Source organism: Onychomys torridus, chromosome 8 (assembly GCF_903995425.1).
Source record: "Onychomys torridus chromosome 8, mOncTor1.1, whole genome shotgun sequence".
NCBI lineage: Eukaryota > Metazoa > Chordata > Mammalia > Rodentia > Cricetidae > Onychomys > Onychomys torridus.
The window spans coordinates 8,125,769-8,141,414 of record NC_050450.1 but is presented as its reverse complement, the minus strand read 5'-3'; the positions used below and the strand labels follow the sequence as shown (position 1 = coordinate 8,141,414).

At 44.9% G+C, this 15,646-nt stretch overlaps 1 protein-coding gene across 2 annotated transcripts in view; it reads left to right on the top strand.

Annotated features, from left to right (window-relative positions):
* Positions 1 to 15,646, top strand: part of Shisa9 (shisa family member 9) — a 299,285-nt gene that overhangs the window by 99,404 nt on the left and 184,235 nt on the right. The window lies entirely within an intron of this gene.

The following is a 15,646-nucleotide window of genomic DNA, read 5'->3' as shown; positions in this document are numbered from 1 at the left end:
GGTGGATTTAAATCCACATTCTTTTCTGTTCCGAGAAAACACAATGCTCGAGTTCTGTAGATTCCTTGAGGGTCCTGGCATAGACTCTTCATTGAAAACTCTGAGGACTCTTTTGTCTCTGTCTTCATCCACTCACTGGGTGTTTTTGACTGGCCAGGTCTGGGTCATGTACCAACCTGGGAATCTCTGAAGCTGCATTCTGTTGATGTCCTCACTTACCCTCATGGCTGGGGTGGTGAAGGGGCAGGGAAGAACTATCAAGGAAGGTGACAAAGTTGAATACTAGCAAGAGCCAAGAAAAGGTGCTCACCATACAGACATTTGACACTCAGGCACCAAAGTGATGCCTGAGATTCCTGGTTTACCTGTGATGCCCATTTGGAGGTACATTGCCACCTCATGGCAACTCTTGGGTGACCTTGGCTACCAGCAGAGGAAGGTCTGAAGCAGTGGAGCACAAATGTTGAAGTCCTTTGTGATTCAAAGTCACCCACAAAGGCATATGTCTCCCAGCAGTCCAGAGCCCAGAATACAGAGGCAATAAAACACACTCTCTCTCTCTCTCTCTCTCTCTCTCTCTCTCTCTCTCTCTCTCTCTCACACACACACACACACACACACACACACACACACACACACACACATACACACACACACATACACATACACACAGATACAGAGAGGAGGGGTGTTTCAGACTAGTTTATATTGGCTAACATATCATCTGTGCAAACAGACTCACATTAGAGAATCTGCAGAATTTGAAAGATAAAAGTATCTCTGTCTGATTTCTTCCCTTCCTCCCCAAAGGAAGGGGTCAGAATGATCTCAGCAACCTGGGGTTGCAGGTAATGTGGTTAAGTAACCATCCTTTAGCTCATTCTAAACTTGAAGTGGGAAGAGTAAGCAGGATCCATTATGAATGAGAATGAACCTGGAAGAGAAGAGGGTCTCACTCCACTCCACAGCCACCTATCAAGTCTGCCTGTGACACTGGGTCAATATTTATTGAGCACTTTCTCTGTCTCTTTGACTAGTGTTTGAGGGCAAAGAGAATACCAGTGAAGCATGACACGGAGATTCTGTCTTCAAGGACTTTGAAAGTCACTTGGGGATGTATCCATCCATCCATCCATCCATCCATCCATCCATCCATCCATCCATCCATCCATCTGCTTACCCATTAGGTAGCTTATTGCAGTATCTTTCATGATGCTTGGTTTATAATAGGTGCCTAACTATTATTTGTTGGATGGACAAGTGAGGGAAGGAATGAGAGAATGACCTGTATTAGACCCACATGAAGAGTGTAATCTGCCTTCAGATGTTTGAAGTAGGGTAACACAGCCACAGCCACGTATATCCCTTTCTTTTTCCTCACTAGCTACATCAGCTGGATGCCGTTCACCATTCTCTGAAGTCTCATTGTCACGCTACCCATCCACTACTTTCTCCTCTGTCTCTAGTCCACTTCCTGGGCAATCAAATGTAGCCACTCTTGTTACTTTGTCCCTAGCAGGGTAAATTCAACTCTTTTGGCATAATTGGCCATACTTTCAGCACACTGTCTGGTTTTGTTATGCTGTGAAGCCCCTCAGATCCCCCACTCACTCCACCAACAGGTATTTGTGGAGTACCATTCGTGTGTTAGTCTGTTCCGGGTGGAAGTGAATGTAACAGGCAATACAGACTGAGTCTCTGCTCTCAGGGAACTGTAGTCTTTCAGTCCAAACTCTCTGGAACTCCAGCCTCATGCAGCCAAATGTGTACTTGTCATTCTCTTAGGTTCGTGTGCATGGAGTCAAAAAGGCAGAAAACCAGAGCTGGCCCCTCAGAGTCCCAGTATTTCACTCATTAACTTCTAAAACTTTAAAATCACACATGGTGGGAATCATATTCCCTCCATATGTAACACTTAGTGTTAACTTGACACATTCTAGAGTCTTCTGAGAAGGGAATCTCGATGAGGAACTGTCTAGAATGGGTTGTCTCTGGGCATGCCTATGAGAGCTTTTCTTCACTGGGTTAATGGAGGTAGGAAGAGCCATCCTCAATGTGGGTAGTACCATTTAGTGGGCTGAGCTCTGGATTAGAGAGCACCATGAATGCTCTCTGCTCTTGATGTGATGTGGGGTGACTAGGTGCTTCAAGTTTCTCATGCCTTGGCTCCCTTGCAGGGATGGACTATAACCTGGAATTGGAGTTGGGAGCCAAATAAAGGCTTTTTCCTTTAAGTTGTTTTTGGTTGCAGCAACAGTAGTGAAACTCAACCAGTCAAGTACTTGGTTTAGGAGATGCTGACTCAGGGCCTCTAACTGTCAAGTGTCTGCTTGAACGGAATCCTCCCCCTCTATGATATTCTTGCTAACTTTTTTAAAGAGTGTTTTTATTGAGCACTTACTATGAACAGCAGTGAAATGGAGAGACAAAGACCCTATTGTGATGTACTTTACATTCTTGGGTGGGTGGGTGGAGTAAACACACACACACACACACACACACACACACACACACACACACACACACACTGGTTTTAGTCAGTGTTCATTTTTAAGGAGATCTGAACAGAATAATATACAGACAGTGACAGTGGGTGAAAAGGGGTGTCATTGGCAGACATTTAAGGTCTTTGAGGTGACCTTAGAGAGGAAAGCTGAGTTATGGGGGTGATTCAGATAGGGGAGACCCAGGAAGAGGTAGCATAAGTTGCTGCGATGGAGATGGGCTTACATGACCATGTTGAAGTGAGAGCACCGGTGTAGCCATAGCACAATGAGTGAGAGGGGGTGGGGCCAGACAGGACCACACAGCTGGGAAAGGGTGTACTCTCATTTCTTTCCAAATAAGTACCGAGAAACTGAGAAACTGTCCAATCCTCAGCCTTCCACATACAGATGGCTACTTCTCCTTAAGTTGTTTTGCATGTAATCAGGTCTCAGAGAATGGGCTGGGCACTGATGCTGTTATTGGCTACACCTAGCTTCCTAAGGAGACACAGCTGACTCTGCTCAATGCTGTTGTCAGCTTCCTGTTGCTGGTTGCACTACTTATACATCACTGCTGCCTTGTGACAGCCCTTCCTCCTGGTCCTGCAGGGCTGGGTCCTGTGCCACCATCAGTCACAGCCTGACAGAGAGCTAGAGACAACTTTCAGAAGGGTGTGTGATCTCTGTGACAGCCTCTGTGCCTGTCATCTCCATGGCACCCAGGCAGGGGGACAATCTAATTAGGCTATTTTCAGCATCCTAGAGGGAGGGAAGGAGGGGCACAGGGAGACAGGGAGAAAGGGGCCTGCCTTTCTTACCCTTTCTCTTTCCTCTCTGAAGCTATTATTGATTAAGCAGGAAGAGGGCCACGATTCAGGACCTTTCTTCCATCAGTATTATGATCAGAGGCAGCTTTGCCTGCCTGTAGTGGGTCTGTGAGCAGCATCAAGGACCCACAGGGTTGGTAGACTTCCAAGAGACCAGTGCTAATGAGCTGCAAAGCCTGTAGCTTTGGCTGGAATGGGTCTACTGCAGGCTGTCTGTCCTTTGCTGGGGCTAGCTGACACAGGCTTTCTCTGGAATCGCTTGGAGGAGCAGGTGACTGGAAACCCTTTGTTTCTTAGCCTCAGGCCTATATTGGCTTTCTAGGCCTTTTTGTGTGGTACTCCAAGCATTGGGAGGAAGCTGGGCTTTTGTGTGCCTGGAGAATGTGGCCTGTGGCTCTTAGAAGTGGCTGATGGACTGAGGACTCAATGGAAACCTACTTGACTCTAAATCACAAGTAGCTTAAGATTATGTCCGGTTTGCTCAAGCCATGCCTCAGCATGTAGGACTTAACTAGATGCTAAGTACTCTACCAAATATCCCACCCATGAGACTATTCTGAAGAGCTCTGAAGGGCTCTTCTTAATCCCTAAGGTACCACCTTCATATACTCTCATCGGTTTCTGCCTCACTAGCTCTAGGTTAAAGAGACTGGGAAGGGGTCCATTAATTCAAGAGACTGATTAGTGTGGTAGTCACTGTTCTCATTGCTATGATGGGTACCTGAAAAAAAGCCATTTAAGAAGGGGAGGGTTCATTTTGGCTTGTGGCATAAGGGGATATAGTCTACCCTGGCCAGAAATGTGCGGTGGTATGTGGCTTAGTCGAGGCAGAGCCTATGACAGCTCCTTGTTACACAGTACCAACCAGGAAGCAGAGAGCTTGGGTTAGGGTCCTGGCTGGACTACAGTGCACAACTCCCACTTCTCAACCACTGCTTCCAGCCAGGCTCCTCCTTGGAGTCCACACTACCTTCCTAAAACAGTAACACCACTGAGATTAAGTGTTCAAATACACTAGTCTGTGGGAAGTGTCATATTTAGATTGAAGCGGACAGGAGAATGCCTTGATGCTGTGCCTACCACAGGAAGGAATTGAGCTAGATGCCCAAGGACATCAGCACAAGTTGGCAAAGCACAGGGTAGGCACAGCTGGCTGTTATCACTGTGCTAGTTTTCTGTCTACTTGGCAAAAGCTAGCGTCACCAGAGAGGAGGGAATTGAGAAATTGAGATGTCCCTCCATCTGATCGATCTGTAGGCAAGCCTGTAAGGCATTTTCTTACTTAGTGATTGATGGGGGAAGGCCCAGCCCATTGTGGGTGGCGCCACATCGGGGCAGGTGGTCCTGAGTTCTATACCGAGGAAGCCAGGAGGAGCAGCCAGCCAGCAGCTCTCCTTTATGGCCTCTGCTTCAGTTCCTGCCTCCAGGTTCCTGCTCTGACTTTCCTGGATAATGATCTAAATGCTTTAAGATGAAATAAACCTTTTCCTCCCCAAGTTGTTTTTGGTTATGGTGTTTATCACAACAATAGAAACCTAACTTCGACAATCAGCATTTCACAAATGAGGAGACTGAGGCTCAGAGAATCAAAAGAACAAGTGAACACAGCTGAGTTAAGACCCAGCACTGGAGCCCCCTTCCCAGACTGCAAACTTAAATAGGATTCTTGGGTTCAGGACTGAATGTGGTCTTTAATAGGCTAATTTGAGTTGTGAATCTTATATAGAGGGTGTCTCCTAAGACTATTCAGCTCTCCACCCCTTTTCTTTTGGCGGTGCTTGTCAGCATCCTGGACAGTACTGTGGTAAGGGCCACTGGAAGCAATTAAGGAGAGCAAGTGAAATACCCTGGGTTAGTGTGATTATAGCTTTTCATATGTGCATCAGCAGGAGCTCCGCAACAATCCAGCCATTGGTTACTCCTCTGACCTCACCCATATGCATGCTACTCTCTGTGTCTACATCTAGCAAAGAATGGATATAAAGAAGTGCTCGGCAAATGCTTAGTTAATGAACCTTCTGTGACATAACATCACCCTCAGCATCAGCATCATCAAAGCCACCATCTATGGTGGGCTTCAAGCTTTTCTCCAGAGTTGACACACCATAGCCCACAGGCCAAATTGATTTGGTTATTCAATTAAATAGGGTCTTTTTTGCTTGTTTGTTTGTTTTGTTTTGTTTTGTTTTGTTTTGTTTTGTTTTGGTTTTTTGAGATAGGTTTTCTCTGTGTAGTTTGGAGCCTGTCCTGGATCTTGCTCTGTAGACCAGTCTGGCCTTGAACTCACAGAGATCTGCCTGGCTCTTCCTCCAAAGTGCTGAGATAAAAGGCGTGCACCACCACTGACTGCCCAGCTCAATTAATTAGTTTTTGAGATAAGATCTCATGTAGCCCAGGTTGGACTTGAACTTATTATGAAGCCATGATCTTGAATTTCTGATTCTCCTGCCTTTACCTCCTGAATTCTGGGGTTGCAAGTGTGTGCTGCTACAACCAGTTTATGTAATGCTGGGAATCAAACTAGGCCCTCATGTGTGCTGTTCCAGCATTCAACCAACTGAGCTGCCTCCCTAGTCCCCACAACTTTTTAGTTTACACTTTATTTTTAAACCGAGACCTATAAGCATCTGAATTTGAACAATTGGAGCTGTGATGCCACTGGCAGGAGGAGGGACACGTGGTGATACATTTTAGACACACATCAGGGAAAACTGTGGCTGCAAGGCTGGTAAAATGGTTCAGTGGTAAAATACCTGCTACACAAGCATGATGACCCCAGTTCTTTTCCCAGAACACACATAAAAATCTGGGAGTGGTATCTGGTGTTGGTAGAACAGTGCTGGGGAGGTGGAGACAGGCAGGTTCTTGGAGTTAACTGACCAGCTAGTCTAGCCTACTTGGCAAGCTCTAGACTAGTCATAGAACCTGTCTCAAAACCCTAAGGTGGGTGGGGCTTGAAGTATGACCTACTGGCCTCCTACATGGATGTGCATGCACACATCCACAGGATGTAGCTTCTGAGAAAGAACAGTATTGTGGGGGCATTCTATGGTATTAACTTGTGGAGCCCACTACCTATGATGGGACACCTCACACAGCCTTGAAGCAGGGAGAGGGGCTTGGACTTGCCTCTACTGGACGTGCCTCCCCTGGGAGGCCTTGCCTTCTTGTGAGGGGGGAGTGGGAAATGGGTTGGGAGGGGGAGGCTGAGGGATGGGAGGAGGAAAGAGGGGGATCTTTGGTGTGCAAAATGAATGGAAAATTTTTCTTAATTAAAAAAAAAGAATTTCAAAGTACATTTTGAAAAGAATTTGAGCCTGCGAATGTGGTTTATTTGTCAGGAGTGCATGGCCCAAAGACCTCTGTCCCTCCTCAAATCATAGGGTCTGCAGTTCTGTGCAAGGCCCTTCCTCTCCTTTACCTCATAACTGTGTTGTCTCAGACTTCCTTTCTGCAATTATAATGTGTGGTGGTTAGTTCTAATTGTCAACAGCTAGTAACTTACTCTACAGTTAATCAGAAGTTCTAATGGACACAATCCAGAGTCATTTATGAGGAAGACTCAGACCAGCCTGCAGGCTGGAGAGTGCTGGCGGAGACCAAAAGTGAGCAGCCATGGCATTCCTGGGTTTGTGTCTAGTGTTGCACAAAAGAGAAAAGTGTAAGCTATACACACGCGTGTGCATTTATCCTCTCCCTGCTCTCTACCCCCCCCCCGGTAAGTTGCCCAGCTTGGTGCTGTCTTGACTTCCCTCCATAGACTGCAATCCCAAATTGTGAGCTAAAACCAACCATTTCTCCACTAAGTTGCCTCATCAGAGTTTATTATCCCAACTACAGCAAACAAAACGGAGACACCACTCACTTGTAAACAGGAAGTTGACACTCAAAACTGCTAAGTCATCTGCTGAAAGCTACAACTCCTCTTGGATAATCTGGGGTTCCTGTTGAGATTCTGAAAGTCCCACTTCTTTAATCGATTTTGTTATCATCATGATCATTGGGAATAATACTTGACTGATAGTGCACTCCCTGGTTAGTCTAGGCTGATGGGCAGGGAGCCATGGAGATGCTCTCCTGTCTCTGCCTCCCTAGAGATAGGATTATAAGTGTGTGTCCCCAGAGCTGACTTTTCACATGGGTTCTGGGGATCAAACTGAGGTAGAGCCTCATGCTTACACAGAGAGCATTTGGTTGACTAAAATAACTCCATAGCCCCCTCTTTAGTATTATAAACAGCATTTCATGCAACCCAGGGTATCCTTGAAATCACTATGATGTGAAGACTGTCTTTGAACTTCTGAACCCTTGGCCTCCTCTTGCCATGGTCATAAAATTTTAATTTTACGTGTTAATACTATCCACTGAGTGCATGCAAGTACAGAGTCCTAGACATCCACTCTCAGAGCCAGATCCGATAGAGGTGCACCATCATTGCTTGCAAGGTTCTGATTCAGATGGTCCAAGAATGGAACTTGGGAAAAGTCAGAACTCCTTCACGTGTGTGTTAGTCTGTTTAGGCTGCTTAAGAAAAAGGCATAGACAGAGCGGCTTAGACAATTGCAATGTGTTTTCTCAAAGTTCTGACTCATTTGATTTGGCTCTAGTGAGGGCTCTCTTCACTGCTTGCAGACAGCTACCTGCTTGGCCTTTCTTTAGGGAGTGTGTACAGCTGCTCCTCTGGTATTTCTTCTTGCAAGGGCTCTAATTCTCTTAGCCTAGAGCCCTCCCACTTAACCATCATGGCTGTCTCAGAGATTCCATCTCTGGATTCAGCTACCTAGCTGAAGAACTGGAGCTTCAACACATAGTTTTAGAGGAAATGCAGTCTATGGTAATATGGCACCTGAGGCTCTTTAGGATGTCATCTCCACGGACCTATGCATCTGCAGCAGCCTTCTGCTTTTGCACAGAATGGTCCAGCTATAGTTAATGATAACAGCTCCTCTATCTTGGAGGGACAGTTTTCCAGACTTCTTCAGGTACAATTTCTAGATTCTCTCCAAGTGAATTGGATCCCAGATTCCCATCATTCACTCCTCCTTCAAAGAGTTACACACAGAAATATTACTGTCATCAACTGTGATTACTTAATATCTCTCCAGGCCTGGAGAGATGTTATTGGTGATTGGTAGTGGGTCAAGAAGTTCAGACCTAGAATGGATTTCTGTCCCTGGTTCTCTGAGTCAGGATTGGCTAGGTGTGCTGAAGAGCTGCACTTGTTTGCCAGAGTTCATGGATAATGATGATGGCCTGCTCCTACCACTGCAAGAATCGTTAAGTGTTGGAGCTTCCTTACATGTAACAATGACAGTCAACCAGGGCTTACTTAGCATCTCCTGTTTGCTACCTAACTCAGTATCTGGAGACATATTCTATTATTAATCACTGATTTTTGCCTGTGTTGGTTTTTGCCCTCTAGTAAGTCATAGATGAGTTGCTGCTTAATATCTCATGATACACAGGAGGATTCACATTCCTCTCCTGAACACACATACATGCACGTTTGCACTCAGACACAGACACACACACACACACACACACACACACACACACACACACACACACGAACAGGGATGGGGAAGAGGAGAGAAGAGGAGAGGAAAGAGAGAGATAGACAGAGTCTAATCAGTGCTATGGCTGAGAAGTTCTACTCAAGGAGCATCCTGGTGAGGAAGTGATTGCTGTGTAGAGATAGAGGTCAGAAGGTCTTCCACACCTGGAAATGGGAAGTAAAAATGGGAAAGAATGTATAGCTTCTAATAGGTAAAGCTCAGTACTATGCCCAATAGAAAAGTGTATACCAGTCAATTCTGAGTCATCGGGTGAGCAGGAGAGGTAGGGAGTCTGCAAGTGAGGGAGATGTGGCCCAGGTGACTGAGGAAAGAGGACTCATATGAGCATCTTGGGATGCTATAAGAAACTGCCACATTCTGCATGGATTTACAACAATGGAGGCTAAGTAAAACAAAGGTGATGGCAGTACCACACTCTCCCAGAAGTCTTCCAGTGATCCCTCCTTGCTACTTTTCACTTTTGGTAGCTCCAGTTTCTCTGACTGCTGGGTGTGTGACTCTGTCTTCCCTGTCTTCAGGTGACCTTCCTTCCTGTGAACCTGTGTGCCTCACAATCCCCCTGCCTCAGTCTTCCAAGTACTGAGATTGTGAGCTTATGCCCCCATACCCTGTTTCTTTAACTTATTTTCCTGAGGACAATTGCCATTGGACTTAGGGGCCACCTCAGTAAGCAGTCACCTCAAGATTTTGATTACATTATAAAGGCCCTTTTCCTAGATAATAGCACAGTCATTAGTTACAGATATAGCATTTTGGAGCAATGCTTTTCAACCACTACAGAAGGGAGAGTGGAGGGGCTGGGAGAAAGTTCAGTCAGTCTTTACTCATGAGCACAAAGGCCTGAATCAGACCCCTGTACCCTGGGAAAATGCTAGGGGTATGCCCTTGTGATCTCAGCACAGGGAATGAAGATAGGAGGGTCCCTGAGGTTCACTGGTCTGGAAGTCAGTGTGTAGTGAACTCCAGGCCCTTGAGGGACTATATTCTAAAGGAGGTGGGTGAGATTCCTGAGGGTGATCCTGGAGGATGATATTCTCCAGTCTCCATGTGCAGGAGTACTTTTGCACCCCACCCCCTGCACACATACAAACATGCCTTAAAAAGACAGAAATCTGCAATATGATTTACCAATTGATTTTCAGGAAAAGGAGATGCCAACAAGAAGAAAGTAATAGGCCAGAAACTGTACTCAGGCTCTTTATTCTCATCTCCATGAATCCGCACTAACATGTAATGGGCTGCGTCTCTCCATTTTAAATAGCTAGCGGAGAAGCAGCTGAGGTGTAAAGGGATTGAATAGAATCTGATCATTTGCTCCAGAGCCTGGGTCTTTCTGGGACAATGGGAATATCTGCACCATATCTGACCAGCAGCTGCAGGAGAGGCCAAGCCCAGAACATCTATTTTGAAACAGAAGTTATCATTGCTCTTCCTGGGCCTCCCCCAGCCTGGTGTTCAACTGCCTGGCTCTAGCAGCTGGAACCCAGGTGCTGGGCAGCCCAGCTGGTCCAGAGCCTCCTGAGGCAGGGGTGCAATGGTAGACTTTGGCTGGTTCAGATGCAACATTCTTCCTGACACCCCTGCCTTTGAACCCATGGCTTTCTGTAGGCCAGTGACTGCTCTCTCTGGCCTCTCAGCAGGGTTTTCTGAGAGGTAGTGTAGAGTGTTAGGAAGAGCAGACCAGAGTGAGAAAACCTGAATTCAAACACCACCTTAGTCACTTATCTGTTATTATTACTGTATGTGTATGTATGTGTATGTGCAGGTGTGCAGGTGCACAGGCCAGAACACAGCCTCAGGTGCTGCTCTGCAGGTGTCACTCACTTGTGTTTTGAGACAAGGTCTCTACAGGTCTGAAACTTGCCATGTAGGCTAGTTTGGCTGATCAGTGGGTTCCAAATCACCTGTCTCTGCCTCCCTAGTTGGTGGCACCCTACCTTTTCCCACAGCGGGTTCTGGGAATCTAATGCAGGTCCTCATGCTTGCAAGGTAAATGCTTTACTGGCTGGGTTGGTTCCCCAGCCCCATGTTTGTTATTTACATGCTGTGTGGTCATAGGTGAGTTACTTCAGTTCTCCGAGCCTTAGTTTCCTCCTCTCTAAACTCAGCTGTGCTAATTTCTTCTTACAAAATACATCATCTTAAGCAATGCCCACTCTTTGCTGGCCCCTTGAGGACATGTGTTAGAGTACCCCGTGGCTCTTGTGATGCTTCCCTGTGCCCAGCCAGGCTCTGTCTCTGCTTGCCTGGATACAGCAGCTGTGAGACTGTAATCCATTGGCTGAGCATTTTTCATCAAATGCAGATGTGGTGACCTCATTGCTCAGGGAGGGGACAGATTCTAGAGAAGGGGTGTTTGGCACCCACAGCTCTGGGTCCTGAGTGACTCACTCTACCAGGGCTCTTCCACTTACGCACAATGAGCTAAGTTGTGCGGGTGCTTTAGCCATGTCTCAGAGCAACCTTGGCACTGATGCAAGTGTATTTTAAGAGTATCTTCAAAACTCAATGTATTATTATCTCTGCTCGGCACTATTCCTCTGAACCGTTTCATGTCTGATGTCCTTCCTCTCTAAGTTTCGAGAACAACCTACATTTCTTTTTACCATAGCCCCTGTGACACTGTATTACAATGGCCTCTTTATGAGACAGGGACAGATCTGAGTTCAAGGACTAGCAGCAGCTGCAACATCCAGTAGAAACATTGACACAGGTTCTAAGAGCACCCAGACACCCTACAGCAGAAACCTCAGGCCTGTAGCTGGCAAAGATTGTACCCAAGACCTTGTGCATGCTAGGCAAGTGCTCTGTCAGTGAGTTATACCCACTGTCTTATTTTTACTTTATTTATAGATAGTGTCTCACTAAATTTCCCAGTCTGGCTTTGAATTCACCTTGCACCTTGTAGTGCAGATTCTCCTTAAGTTTGAGATCCTTCTATGTCAGCCTCCTGAGGAGTTTAAACTTCAGGCCTGTGCCACCAGACCCCACTGGGATGGCAGGCCTCCATGTAATCCTGATGGCTGCCAGAGCCTCAACTCTGACCTAGACCACTAGTCCTTGAGCGTGGCTGTGCTCTGGAATCCCTGAGAAGCTTTGGTGATTATAGATACTTTTATCTACACTCTGGATGTTCTGATATTTTTTTTTGTGCAATGGCCTGTCCACTAAAATCCTTCAAAATCAGAGGTTTTTGTTTTTGTTTGTTTTTTTTTTTGAGATTGTATTCTAATTACAGCATTTCTCCCTTCCCTTTCCTCTCATATATAGCTCCTTACTCTTCTTCAAATTCATGACCTCTTTTTCATCAATTGTTAGTGCATACAAATATGTATTTGTATATGCATATATTACAAAATATAACCTGTTGAATCCATATACTGTTTCTTGTATGTATGTTTTCAGGGATGACCATTTGGCACTGGACAACAAATTGGGATGTTTTTTCCCTGGGGAAGGCCACCACTCTAGAGCCCAGCTTTACTCAGCTGCCTGTAGTTCTTTGTGAAGGATTGAGGCATCATGGGCTTTTCCATGTCTGGTTTAGTATGCTCACCTTTGAGTGGTCATGTTGGTAAGACTTTATGGGTGTAGTTTCTGACTAGGAGACACAATCATGTTTAGCAAGTGTAGGGACCACCAACAGGGAACTTCACTTGCTGATTAGTTGGATGTGGCTGCTGAAGGCCTTCTGGGCAGTTGGTAGGTGACATTCACAATCTGGTCTCCTATAACTGACTGTCACTTCTCGTTGACTTCCATTGCATTGTGGTGAAAACTTAGCATGAGGTATGTCTTCTCAATCTTCTTTCTGTGACAGGTGACATTGAACTCCTGGTCTTTCTGCCTCCACATCCCATACTGTGGTTATGTTGTGTACCACCATGCCTGGTTTATCAATTCAGGAGATTGAACCTACAGGTGCATGAATGCTAAGCACACACCCTAGCACCTCAGCTCAGCTGCCCTCATCTTCTTCTTCTTCTTCTTAACATTTTTCAAAGATTTCTTTATTATTTATTTGTTTATGTATATGAGTCTATGTCTGTGTTCTGGTATGTGGATACATATGTATGGATACATACAAAGGTCCAAAGAGGATGTCTGATCCCTTGGAGCTGGCGTTGCAGGCAATTGTGAGCCACCTAATGTGGATACTTTGGGATCTGAACGTCAGTCTTCTGCAAGAGCAGTGAGAGTTCTTCAGCTCTCTTAACAACTTTTACAGTTTTTGTAAAGGATATAATTTAAATAGGTAGTGTTAGTTATAGGGACAATATAACATAGGAGGTGACCTTGTAAAATTGAGGCTAAATATTCCTTAATCAATAATTACAACCCAAACCCCAACCAAATTCCCCTCTACATTGTTTCTATGAGTTTAACTGTTTCAAACGCCTCATAGAAGCAACACATAAGAGTCATTCTTTTATTATTAGTTTATTTCATTTACCATATTGTCTTCAAGTCTCATTTATGTTGTAGTACATAACAGAATTTCTTCCCTTTTTAAAAAGCTAAATAATTTTCCATTATATAAATCCAACATAATTTATTTATCCATTCATCTGTTGAGGTGCATTTGGGTTGTCTCCATGTCTTGGATGCTGTGAAATCATGTTACAGAGAACATGGATGTGCAGGTGTCTGTCTGACATCCTGGTTTCAGTTCCTTTGGCTATACCATGGAAGCTGGATTCCTGCATCATTTAGTAGTGCTAACCTTCTTTTGGACAACTTCCATCTATTTTCTGTTCACGAGGAATCCTTCATTTCCTAAAGGTAATAATGGAGATCTTTTCATTCATTGTTCTGAGAATTACTTATATGGAACATGCAAAGCATGTGATTTCTGGCAGTGTTATTTCCATTTTACTAGAGAAGGATATGACACTGAGGAACTTTATTTGGTGAGTGTGTGTGAGCATTTTTTGAATATCTGTGGTGGGCAATGTGCACACCACATGCATGTGGATGCCAGAGGTTGGTGCCAGGAATAATTCTAGAACAGTCTTTCACCTTATTCATTGAGGTAGGACATTTCAATCAAACAGACTCATCAATATGGTCTTGCAAGTCAGCTTGCCCTGTCTCTGCCTTCTGAGGCTGGAATTATAGTCATACTAGCAGGGCCACCCACATTTAGAAGGATTCTGGGGATCCAAATTCCAGTCCCAGTGCCTGCAAGCTAAGCTCTTTAACCTCTGAACTATCTCCCCAGTCCATAGTCAAGGGTCCACGGGAAGAGGATGCCAACAACCCTCCTGTGCCAGAACCAACACTTTAGAGTTTAAGATTAGAAACTACCACCTTACCTTTAAGGCACTAGAACTTCTGTGGTCTGGATGATGCCTAAGGAGTCTCCCCTCAGTTCCATGTTATCCTGGAATCTTTGGCGGCTATATACCATCAGTTGAACAGTGAAATATGTGGGATCTCCTGATTCCCATTCTCAATATCACATTGCCCAGTGTTGGGTACAGAGTGCCCATCTTTCCTTGGACATTGTGATCAACAGTATGGCTGTTACTATTGGGAGACAGATTCCCTGGTACCTTTCAGCTACTCTTAGTAGCAATGTCCATCTCAAGTTTGCTTCAGCAATTAGTGCTATTTGTTGAATCAAATTAGAAAAAGTTTAGAAATGCAGCCAGATACAGGTGCTTGAAAGAGGTTCTTCAAAGTCTTATTTATTAAAATTCAATATATCTTTAGTATGATGCCCAGCAGCTCCATTTTGATGTATTACCCAAGAGAATTGAAACTTACATCCACTTGAAGAATCTACACACATATTCACATGCATTTTATTCATAATAGTCCAAAGCTAGTAACAACCCCAAATGCCAATCAACAAAATGCATTAACAACCCATGTCACAGCTGTACAGTGAAATAAATCTCAGCTATGGAATGAATATCCTTCTACACAAAACATGGTTGAATCTCAGCATTGAATGAGAGAATACAGACACTAAGAGTATATACCGTGCAGCTGCAATCAGGGGAGACTCTAAGAGGGGAACTGTGCTCACATAATGCAGCCACCAGGTGTGAAACATCTTTCTCAGGTGTTGAGCTCTGTCTCTCAGATGAGTTGGTGTTCCTGGCTAGATGCATATATCACCATTCATCAAGCTATGCACTCAGCGTGACTCATTTTAGTGAGTTAAAAAGCCTGCCTTGGTAAAGCTTAGCTGAAGAAATTTTGGCTCTGCTAACTTCTGACGTCCTCCTCAGGCAGGCAATGATAGCTCTTGGGGGTTTATGCAGTCCAGCAACCTCCATGGAAAGAGAGGTAAAAGTCACAGTGTAGACTACAATTGCAGTAGCAGAGGTCATGTGACATTCTTTGAGCTAATCATTGTTCCTAGAGGTGGTGTTGAAATGCTTAGATTGGTCAGGCCTAGGTAATGTTGGGCATCCCAGTGCATTATCAGCTCTTGAAAAATGCATGGGATTTGAATGGGGAAGGAGTTATTTTTCAAAAGAGCGTGAAAATGCTATTCCTGATAGAGGAATAGATGTGAGGTAGAGGCTTTCGACTAACATCTTCCTTGGAACCTTCCTGCTAGGAGCCTTCCTTTCCTGTCTTCTTACACTGCAGTATCACATCCACCATTTTTTCATCACTCTTATGATTTTTGCCAGCACATAGAAGTAGAAAGACAGAAGTACTAGACTCGGTGTGTGTGTGTGTGTGTGTGTGTGTGTGTGTGTGTGTGTGTGTGTGTGTGTTTGTGTGTGTATTAATTTCA